The 10,961-nt window shown below is 46.0% G+C and overlaps 1 pseudogene across 1 annotated transcript; it reads right to left on the reverse strand.

Moving 5' to 3' along the window:
* Nucleotides 1-5,249: 5,249 nt before the first annotated feature.
* On the reverse strand, nucleotides 5,250-7,415 carry LOC309803108 (polyadenylate-binding protein 2-like; annotated as a pseudogene). Its single transcript has one exon. The product of its transcript is annotated as a polyadenylate-binding protein 2-like (transcript).
* Between the last annotated feature and the right edge of the window lie 3,546 nt (nucleotides 7,416-10,961).

Below are 10,961 nucleotides of genomic sequence, written 5' to 3' on the forward strand. Positions count from 1 at the left end.
TCTTCTGGAACCCCTATAATTCGAATGTTGGTGCGTTTAATGTTGTCCCAGAGGTCTCTGAGACTGTCCTCTGTTCTTTTCATTCTTTTTTCTTTATTTTGCTCTGCAGCAGTTATTTCCACTATTTTATCTTCCACCTCACTTATCCGTTCTTCTGCCTCAGTTATTCTGCTATTGATCCCATCTAGAGTATTTTTTATTTCATGTATTGTGTTTTTAATCGATGCTTGATTCATCTTTAGTTCTTCTAGGTCCTTGTTAACTGTTTCTTGCATTTTGTCTATTCTATTTCCAAGATTTTGGATCTGGGAAATAGAATCTTGGATCATCTTTACCATCATTATTCTGAATTCTTTTTCAGGTAGACTGCCTATTACCTCTTCATTTGTTAGGTCTGGTGGGTTTTTATCTTGCTCCTTCTCCTGCTGTGTGTTTTTCTGTCTTCTCATTTTGCTTATGTTACTGTGTTTGGGGTCTCCTTTTTGCAGGCTGCAGGTTCGTAGTTCCTGTTGTTTTTGGTGTCTGTCCCCAGTGGCTAAGGTTGGTTTAGTGTGTTGTGTAGGCTTCCTGGTGGAGGGGACTAGTGCCTGTGTTCTGGTGGATGAGGCTGGATCTTGTCTTTCTGGTGGGCAGGTCCACGTCTGGTGGTGTGTTTTGGGGTGTCTGTGGACTTTTTATGATTTTAGGCCACCTCTCTGCTAATGGGTGGCGTTGTGTTCCTGTCTTGCTAGTTGTTTGGCTTAGGGTGTCCAGCACTGTAGCTTGCTGGTCGTTGAGTGAAGCTGGGTGCTGCTGTTGAGATGGAGATCTCTGGAAGATTTTTGCCGTTTGATATTATGTGGAGCTGGGAGGTCTCTTGTGGACCAGTGTCCTGAAGTTGGCTCTCCCACGTCAGAGGCACAGCACTGACTCCGGGCTCCTCAATTTGGGATGATGTGTTGTCTATTCATGTATTCCACAGATGCAGGGTACATCAAGTTGATTGTGGAGCTTTAATCCGCTGCTTCTGAGGCTGCTGGGAGAGGTTTCCCTTTCTCTTCTTTGTTCTCACAGCTCCTAGGTCTCAGCTTTGGATTTGGCCCCGCCTCTGCGTGTAGGTCGCCGGAGGGCGTCTGTTCTTCGCTCAGACAGGACAGGGTTAAAGGAGCAGCCTCTTCGGGGACTCTGGCTCACTCAGGCCAGGCGGGAGGGAGGGGCACGGAGCGCGGGGCGAGCCTGCAGCGGCAGAGGTCGGCGTGACGTTGCACCAGCCCGAGGCGCGCCGTGCGTTCTCCCAGGGAAGCCGCCCCTGGATCCCGGGACCCCGGCAGTGGCGGGCTGCACGGGCTCCCGGAAGGGCGGTGTGGGCAGTGACCTGCGCTCGCACACAGGCTTCTTGGCGGCGGCAGCAGCAGCCCCAGCGTCCCACGCCTGTCACTGGGCTCCGCGCTTTCAGTCGCGACTCGCGCCCATCTGTGGAGCCCCTTTAAGCAGCGCTCTTAATCCCCTCTCCTCACGCACCAGGAAACCAAGAGGGAAGAAAAAGTCTCTTGCCTCTTCGGCAGTTCCAGAGTTTTCCCGGACTCCCTCCCGGCTAGCTGTGGCACATTAGCCCCCTTCAGGCTGAGTTCTCGCCGCCAGCCCCAGTCCTCTCCCTGCGCTCTGACCGAAGCCCGAGCCTCAGCTTCCAGCGCTGCGCGCCCCGGCGGGCGAGCAGACAAGCCTCTCGGGCTGGTGAGTGCCGCTCGGCACTGATCCTCTGTGTGGGGATCTCTCCGCTTTGCCCTACCCAGGTATGTGGGGAGTTTCTTGCCTTTTGGGAGGTCTGGGGTCTTCTGCCAGCATTCAGTAGGTGTTCTGTAGGAGTTGTTCCACGTGTAGCTGTATTTCTGGTGTATCCGTGGGGAGGAAGGTGATCTCCGTGTCTTACTCTTCCGCCATCTTACCCGGAAGTCTTATTTCTCTTTTGATTTCTTCTTTGACCAGTGGTTGCTCAGGCATGTGTTGTTGAATTTTCACATATCTGTGAATTTTCCAGGTTTCCTTATCTTACTGATGTCTAGTTTCTTACTATTGTGGTTATAAAAAATACTATAATTTCGATCTTTTAAATTTGTTATGACTTGTTTTGTGACCTAACATATGATCTACCCTGGAGAATATTTCATGTGCATTTAAGAATGTGTACTTTGCTGCTGTTGGATGGAATGTTTTGTATTTGTCTGTTAGGTAGATTTGATCTAAAGTGTAGTTCAAGTCCAATGTTTTGTTAATGATTTTCTGTCTGGGTGTTTTACCCATTGTTGCAATGGGGTATTGGAGTCCCCTACTATTATTGTATTGCTGTCTACTTCTCCTTTCAGATCTGTCAATATTTGCTTTATATATTTTGGTGCTCTGATGTTGGGTTAATGTATACTTCCAATTGTTATATCCTCTTAATGAATTCACCCCTTTGTCACTGTATAATGACCTTCTTTGTCTTTTGTTACAGTCTTTGTCTTAAAGTCTGTTTTGTCTGCTATAAGTAAGTATAGCTATCCCTGTTCTTTTTTGGTTTCTATTGCCTAGAATACCTTTTTCCATCCCTTCACTTTCAGCATATGTGTGTCTTTAAAGCTGAAGTTAGTCTCTTGTAAGAGCATATAGTTGGGTCTTATTTTTTAATTATTCAGCCACTCATTGTTTTTCTGATTGGAGAATTATATATATATATATTATATATATATATAAAAAAATATATATATATAAACATATATTTAAAGTATAGTTGTACAATATTATATAAGTTACAGGTGTACAATATAGTGATTCACAATTTTAAAGGTTATAGTCCATTTATAGTTCTTATAAAATATTATATTTAAAGTAATTATTGATAGGTAAGGACTAACTATTGCCACTTTTTCATTATTTTCTAGCTTTTTTGTAGTTCTTTCATTCTTTTTTTTTTTTTTTTTTTGTGGTACATGGGCCTCTCACTGTTGTGGCCTCTCCCGTTGTGGAGCACAGGCTCCGGATGCGCAAGCCCAGTGGCCATGGCTCATGGGCCCAGCCGCTCCACAGCACGTGGGATCCTCCCGGACCGGGCACGAACCCGTGTCCCCTGCATTGACAGGCAGACTCTCAACCACTGCACCACCAGGGAAGCCCTCATTCTTTCATTCTTTTCTTCCTCTCTTACTGTCTTCCTTTGTGATTTGATGATTTTTTTTTTTGGCAGTGTTATGCTTGGATTTCTTTCTCTTTAACCTTTGTGTTATCTACTACAGGTTTATTCTTTCTGGTTACCAGGAGGCGTACAGAAAACATCTTATAACAACCTATCTTAAGCTGATAAGAACACATATAAAAACTCTACCTACAGTGGGCCATGATGCAGACCATGGGCTCCCATCTGGGTCTCCTTTTTGCAGTCTCCAGGGTGGGGAAGGGAAGTCCTAGAGGTGCATGGCCCATGGGATGGTGTCAGGCCATCCCTGCCCTCCCAAATTGCAGCTCTGTGTCACCCCTTGAAGGTTTGCCTTTGCAGAATCACACAGGTATGCCCAGCAAGGCACCTGTGCTGATCTTTCTTCCCACTACTCACTTCTTCTGGGTCTTTGTGGGTGCAGGGAAAGTGGGGGGGGGGTCTATCCTGGAGTGGGGTGGCTTGGAAATGATGTTGTCATCCTCTGGATCTTTCTGGCCCCTATGTCAGAGAAATGGGGGATTTCCAGCATTTTAAGACAGCAAACCCAAAGCATCTCCATGGCCATCCCTCTGCCTTCAGATAACTCTGGGATTGTGAGCATTTCCTGGGTGTAAGTCTGGGAGCCAGCTATGTGCATGCTGTTGGGCTCACATGTTACTGTCTGTACATTGTTGATGCCCAATTTATCTGGCTCATGAATCTATTAAACATGAAAAAATAACCATCTCTAAATATTAATACACTTCTTATATATCTAACACATAGCACCTGAGTATTGACAATTTTCCCCAATTAAACATTATTTAAAATTTTATTGAATCCCACTTATAAACAATTAAAATCGAAGTCTAAAATACAGACCACCTTCAGTGCTTTGAACATGCTAAGAAACAGTCGAGTGCTGTACTCACTATAAAACTGTGACCCAAATGCTACCTACTGCCTTAGATTCACATTTTTCTTCCTTGTTCTGCACTAACCTTCTTCTTATTCATACTCATAGTTCTTCCTATGGTTTCTGAGCCTTTCTAAGGTTGCAACGTATGAGTTCTGTACTCTAATATGGGAGAAGGGGGTTTCCCTACACCACCAAGTAATTCTCTGACACCAGCTGGAGGTCTTACAATTTAACTCAAATCTGACACTATCTACCAAGAGATAGCATCAAATTCCTACAAGACTGCCATCCCTTGCCCCTGACACACATTTCAAATGCCAATCGCAAGTCCAGGTCATCACCTGAGCTTTTAACCGACTGGCTGTAGATTGGAGGTTCCAATGAGCCCCACCTTGGGTTTGACTGATTTGCTAGAGTGGCTCACAAAACTCAGAGAAGCATAATACTTACTAGATTATCAGTTTATTATAAAAGTATGTAACTCAAGAACAGCCAGGTGGAGGAAATGTATAGGGCAAGGTACAGGGAAAGAGTGTGGAGTTTCCGTGCCCTCTCTGGGTGCACCACCCTCCCCAAACCTCCATATGTTCACCAACCCAGAAGCTCTTCAACTCTGTCCTTTTGGGTTTTTACGGAGACTTCATTACAAAGGTATGATTGATTAAATCATTGGCCATTCCTGATTGATTCAAAATGTAGCCTGTCTCCCCTCCCTGGAGGTCAGGAGGTGGGACTGAAAATTCCAACTCTCTAATCACATGGATCACATGGTTGGTTCTCCTGGCAACCAGCCCCTACCCTTAGGTGCATCCAAAAGTCACTCATTAACATAAAAAAGACAGCTTTATCCCTCTTATCACATAGGAAATTCCAAGGGTTTTAGGAACTCTGTGCCAGAAACTGAGACAAAGATTAAATACATATTTCTTATTATAAATCACATACAGGATGCCATTTCCAGACCCCAGTGAGAAAAGATCTCAGATGCTGATGACGCAGGACCTGGGTTGTGGATAATTCCCTTGGGGAGGGCTTCTGGCAGCTCCTCCCAAGGTGACTGCACAAGCTGCGTGAAGTGTTTGCTCCTTGAATCTGTAGGACACTTCAAGCTCAAGCTTTTCATGAAGCTTTGTGTCTTTTGTAGTCCACCTCCCAAAGTGAGGCATTCTTTAACTGCCATTTGTCCCGCTCACAGGCTATGTTGACCTGCTCTGCTAGCACCATGAGAAACACATCTTGTTCACATCTTCCGGAAAGGACAACTTGAGGTTCATTTCCAGGCAGAAGGGTGAGTGTGCAAGCCCCTCTCCTCTTCGATCTGCCCACCACTCACGGCAGACCCGGTTTCTAGCTGTTCATCAAGGGCAATAGTCATCTCCTTTCAAGATGACTTTTCCTGAGTTTGTGTTTTCCTCTTACACAGATTTTAAAAATTTTTTTTAAATTATTATTATTTTTTATTTTCAAAAACAACTTTATTCATGACACATATTTAAAAAAAAAACTCCCACCCCCTGGAAATGAGCTAAAAAAAATCAACAAAATCCACCTCCCACCTCCCTGTCCCCACTTCCTCCCATTCCCTCCAAAGAAAAGGGAAAAAAAGGTAAAGGAAACAAAACAAAACAAAAGACTGAAAAACAAAAAACACCCCAAAACCTCCCAAAACAAGGTAGTGCATTTCCCCAGGGGAAAGGGGAATTTACACTGGAGCCGCTGGGAGCAGATCAGAGATCTTCCGGCTACAGAAACCTGCAAAGAAAGACACTCAAAACAGAAAAAGAAACACAAAAGGAAACAAAATAGATCACCAGGCAATCTGGAGGGGCAGGGAGCCAGAAAAGAGGGGTGGGGTGGGTGGTAGACCTGGAAGGACAGGAACAGGCAGGAGGGGACTGTGAAAGCTAGGGAGAAGATGGAGGGAAGGTAACAAGCAGAACAGTTTGGTGTCCTTGCAGAGCCCTGGGTAAAAAAACCCCTCCTACCACCCATGCCCCCTACCCTTGAGCAGCCCGCAAGGGGGCAAAGGGGGACAGGGAAACAGGGGGAGCAGATTGCGTGGTTGAGACGTGTCCATGGCGAATCCCCAGAGTGAATGAGCAGCCCCCTGCCCCACTCCCTGGGCCTTCCCTTACTCCCCAAAGCAGGTCCCTTCTCAGCAGTTAGTTATGGGATTCTCCCCCCTTCCACAGTATATCTTTTTTTTCTTAATATTGTTTTCCATCAAGGTCATCTTCTGTTTTTTCTTTTTTTTAATTCTTTTTTTTTCTCCTTTCCTCTTTTTTTCCTCTCTCTCCTCCTAATACACACTTTTTTTAGTGAGGGGAATACCATGATGTCGCTCTAGCCCAGCCCCTGTAGACACGACCCCGAGGCCTGTTATTAAAACCACTGTAGAATCCAGAGCGGGAACTGTTGTAGTTGGTGGTCCGGGCACAGTATCAGGCTCGAGGGGAAACCTCCGGTCTATTGTGCTGATGCCTGGTCTGTTGGTTCGTTTTGGGATCACCTTGATTTGTCTTCCTCTAAATAGGGACTCATCTAAGGCCAAGGAAGTCCTCACTGACTCTTTGTCTGAGAACTCTATATATGCAAACCCTTTGGGATGGCCACTAAATTAGTCACACAGTATAGTAACACAGTTGACTGAACCACAGCCATTAAAGTGTGCTTCCAGCTCTTCTGCTGTTGCACCATAGTCCACATTGCCAACATAGATGGAACGGGCATCAACCTCCATCTTCTCCTCAATGGACATGATCACTGAGCCAGCATTGCCTGGAGCTGGACTCATATTCATCTTCTTCTCTACCTCGTTCTGTAGCTCCTTTAGCTTCTCAGCTTCTTCCTCCCTCTCCCTGACTTGAGCTTTGATCGCTTCCAGCTCCAGGTCCTCAATGGCGCCGTCCCCCGGGTCACCCTCGACCAGTCCCGGTTCCTCCTCCTCTTCCTGGCTGCCGGGGGCTCTCGAGCCAGGCCCAGGGCCCGGAGGTCCCGGGGCGGGTTGGGGGCACCGGGCCGGGCGGCTCCTCTTCAGGCTCGGGCTCCAGCAGCAGCTCCTCAGGTTCCAGTTCCTCAGACTCCAAGCCGTTCCTGTAGTCCCCTGCGTCCCCCGGGGACCCCTCCCCGGCCTCCCCACCAGCCCCAGGCACAAGATGGTGCCGCCGCCCCGGCCTGGAGCCCCGACGGCCCGCAGACCCCGCTGCTGCTGCTGCCGCCGCCGCCACCATCGCATCTCAAAAAAATGTTTTACAAGCTAATATTCTACACTTACTAGAAGGAGCCAATACCGGTTTATATAATACTTGTCTTTAAAAGTGATCACAAATTATACGTATCTTTTCAATTACAGCTACAATTTACATGCTGTAAATAACTTCTCTTTTTTTGGTATTGTAACAGGGAAGAGCTAAATTGGACTCCATGTTGGATCTGTTTCTTTGACTTTAACCTTTGCTTTTCGTTGCTTTTGTTATTATAATCATACATAATGGCGTGCCTCAGGGAACTCTGCTGCCTCTGGTAGAATGTTAAACTGAAGTGCCTCTGTTCAGCTCACAGGGAGACAATCTGACCCTGCCCACCTGTGAATGGCTGCCAGAAAGAAGAAATGAACACATCCCCTCACTGAGGCTGGTCCTTCCAGGAGATGTTTTGCAAGGCTGATGGCCCTTTTTACTTTACTTCCCCACTGCCTCTCCCTCTCTGATTCTGTAAAAGAAACTGGCATCCAGACCCTGATAAGATGATTTTGGGGGACCGTAGCCCGCCATCTCTCAGACTGCTGGCTTTCTGAATAAAGTCGTCTTCTTTGCCTCAACACCTCGTCTCTGATTTACTGGCCTGTCATGCGGCAAGCAGAGCAAGCTTGGACTCGGTAACAAATTTGGCTTAGCCAGCCAGGAGCCTTGTGGCTCATGGCTAACTGGCCCCAGTCAAGGAATATTGGGGCAAGACCCTAGCAGCTGCCAGGTCCATTTGTCCTGAGGATCTTCCCTTCAAAGTACCCTGAAGCGACACCAGCTACCCCAGCGCTTGGCAGTTGAAGCAAGGAACCAACAAACTTCTAGGGGTCAACGGACTCAGTTTGATTTTGGACGGTAAGTCGCTCTGGCGTGCACACTGGAAACATATTCCCCCCCCCCTCAATTTGGGCTTTTCCTTTATGGGACAAGCCAATTTGGTCGGGGTACCCTGTTGGAGAGGGGAATTGTCGTTGGACTCTACCTGATTTTGGGAACTGGTTCATTGGGAGCTAGTTCGTTGGTTTTGATCTTGGTTTTCTTTTGGTTTTGTGTGCATTGATGCTAGAATTTGTTTGTGCTTTTTGTGTTGGAATTTGTCTGCGTCTTTCATGTTTTGGTGTTATCAAACTTATCAAAAAGGGAAATACTCCATGTCTCCTGAAGGATAGCCCTTTGGGGCATATATTAGATAAATGGGCAAAACATAGCTATGAGCCTATGACTAAGAAAGACATGATATACTATTGTAATAGGGTGTGGACCCAATATATGTTAGGATCAGAAGAACGATGGACCCCTGAATGGTTCGCTCAATTATCATACGATCTGGCAGTTAGAAGTGTTTTGCAAAAGAGCAGGGAAAAGAGGTGAGATTCCATATGTAGAAGCATTTATGCTATTGAATCAGGAGGAAGGAGTCAGAGGACTGCCACCTTATGGTACAGCGGTCTGAAAGGAAACCCAAGGGAGAACCTGTTCTACAAGGGGAAGGGGGAGAAAATGAGAGTGGGGACATATTATTCCAGAGCTTAAACACCGCCTCTGGCCCATCCAGCTCCCCCACTGGCCGAGCAGGCTGCATGCACTGGCAGTTGTTCCAACTGCCCCACCCCATGCCACCAACATATTCACCCCTTTCACTAACTCTTGTTTCCCCCACTCATGGGGATCGAATAGAAGTTTCTATGGTAACCCCGGTGGCAGAGGGACCTGGTTTAGTATCACCATCTAAGACCCGACAGGCACCCAATTTGGACTGAGAGCAACTTCCACAGCAGGGCAATTTCCCTTGTGCTGATATCCTGTAGGAGTCCGTAATGCAAATGGCCAGCCAGCTGGGCTCCTAAGGATGCAGAATCCATTCTCGACTTAGGATTTGCTTAACTGGAAAAACCATAACCCTGCTTACTGAGAGGACCCACTCCATATGACTGAAATTTTCACCTCAATATTTGCCACTCACCATCCCACTTGGGCGGACATTCACACTGTTATGAATATAATGATTACTGAGGATGAAAGGAGGATGGTAGAGAGGAAGTGCACCAGCTCCATTTAGTAGATCCAAATGGAACTCCAGAAACAAATTTGGCAGTCCCTATTGCTGAGCCTAACTGGGATCCTAATAATGGGGGCATGCCACTTCTAGAACACTACAGCGGATGTGTCTTAGTGGGTCTTCAAAAGGGGTTATCTAGACAAAAGAGCTTAAACAAGATTCAGGAGATAAAACAAAAGCCAAATGAGGATCTATCAGAGTTCCTGGAAAGGATTTATCAAGCTTATAAGCGCTACATGGATGCAGACCCTGAGACCCCTGAGAATGTATGACTTTCACTAGGCAAAGCACCCCAGATATAAGGAAAAAATTACAGACATTAGATGGTGTATTTGGAATGAACCCTTCTCAATTAGTAGATGTTGCTTTTAAAGTATTCAACAACAGGGAACAATGACAAATGCAAGAAGATGCAAAATGGAAGGCACCTTTTCTGGCAGCAGCATTGAATTCCCGGAAGGTGAGTAACCTAAAGGAAGGTAAGCCACCATTGGGGAAGGAGCAATGTGCTTACTGCAAGGAGGAAGGGCATTGGAAAAGAGAATGCCCTAGACGAAAGAATAATAGACAGGAGCCTCTCATATGGTACAAAGAGAGGAGCAATCTGATAATGAATGAAGAGGCCCTTGGACCTGAGGCGTCTGATTCTAATTTCCCCACAAGACCCCTGGGTAACATTGACAGTGAGGAACAAGTTGATTGACTTTCTAATAGATATGAGTGTCACATATTCTGTGGTAAACACCAAGGTGGCACAGAAAACATCTCAGTCTATCTTGGTCATGGGAGTTTCTGGAGAAGTAGAGAACCATTTGTTTCTATAAGCTCTAGAATGCCAACTAGGGGACATAGCTTCTTATATATGCCAGAGTGTCCAATCCCCCTTCTGCGACAAGAGCTCCTTTGTAAATTAAACACTCAAGTAACCTTTTCGCCAGAACAGCTTGACATCAGGGTCCCACTGGAGCACACTGTAAGCCCACAAATGGTACTCATGGAAACCCCAGAGAAGTAGACAGAGCTCTTTCCCACAGAGGTCTACGAAGAGGTAAGGCTGGAAGTGTGGGCTGACGGCACTCCAGGGAAGGACCAAAACACCTAATCTAAAATAATATCCTCTGAAACAAAAGGCTCAAAAGGGAATTCAGCAAATCCTGGAGAAGGTTTTGAAAATAGGACTGATTAGACCTTGCAGGTCCCCATATAACACACTTATCGTCCCGGTCAAAAAGCCAAACTCAGCAGAGTATCGTTTTGTCCAAGATTTGAGGGCTATTAATGAAGTAGTCCAAGACTTACACCCTGTGCTGCCTAATGCATACACTCTGCTCACAACTATTCTGGGAGAATATGGCTGGTTCTCAGTCCTAGACTTTTTTTTTTTTTTTTTTAATAAGAAATTTTTATTTTTCACCATGAATGGTTATTTTTTTTTGTTGCTTTATAACAAATTTAATCAGTTATACATATACATATGTTTCCATATCCCCTCCCTTTTGCATCTCCCTCCCAACCTCCCTATCCCACCCCTCCAGGCAGTCACAAAGCAGCGAGCTGATCTCCCTGTGCTATGCGGCTGCTTCCCAC

The sequence above is a fragment of the Mesoplodon mirus genome (assembly GCF_964341445.2).
Source record: "Mesoplodon mirus genome assembly, chromosome: 4".
Classification (NCBI taxonomy): Eukaryota; Metazoa; Chordata; class Mammalia; order Artiodactyla; family Ziphiidae; genus Mesoplodon; species Mesoplodon mirus.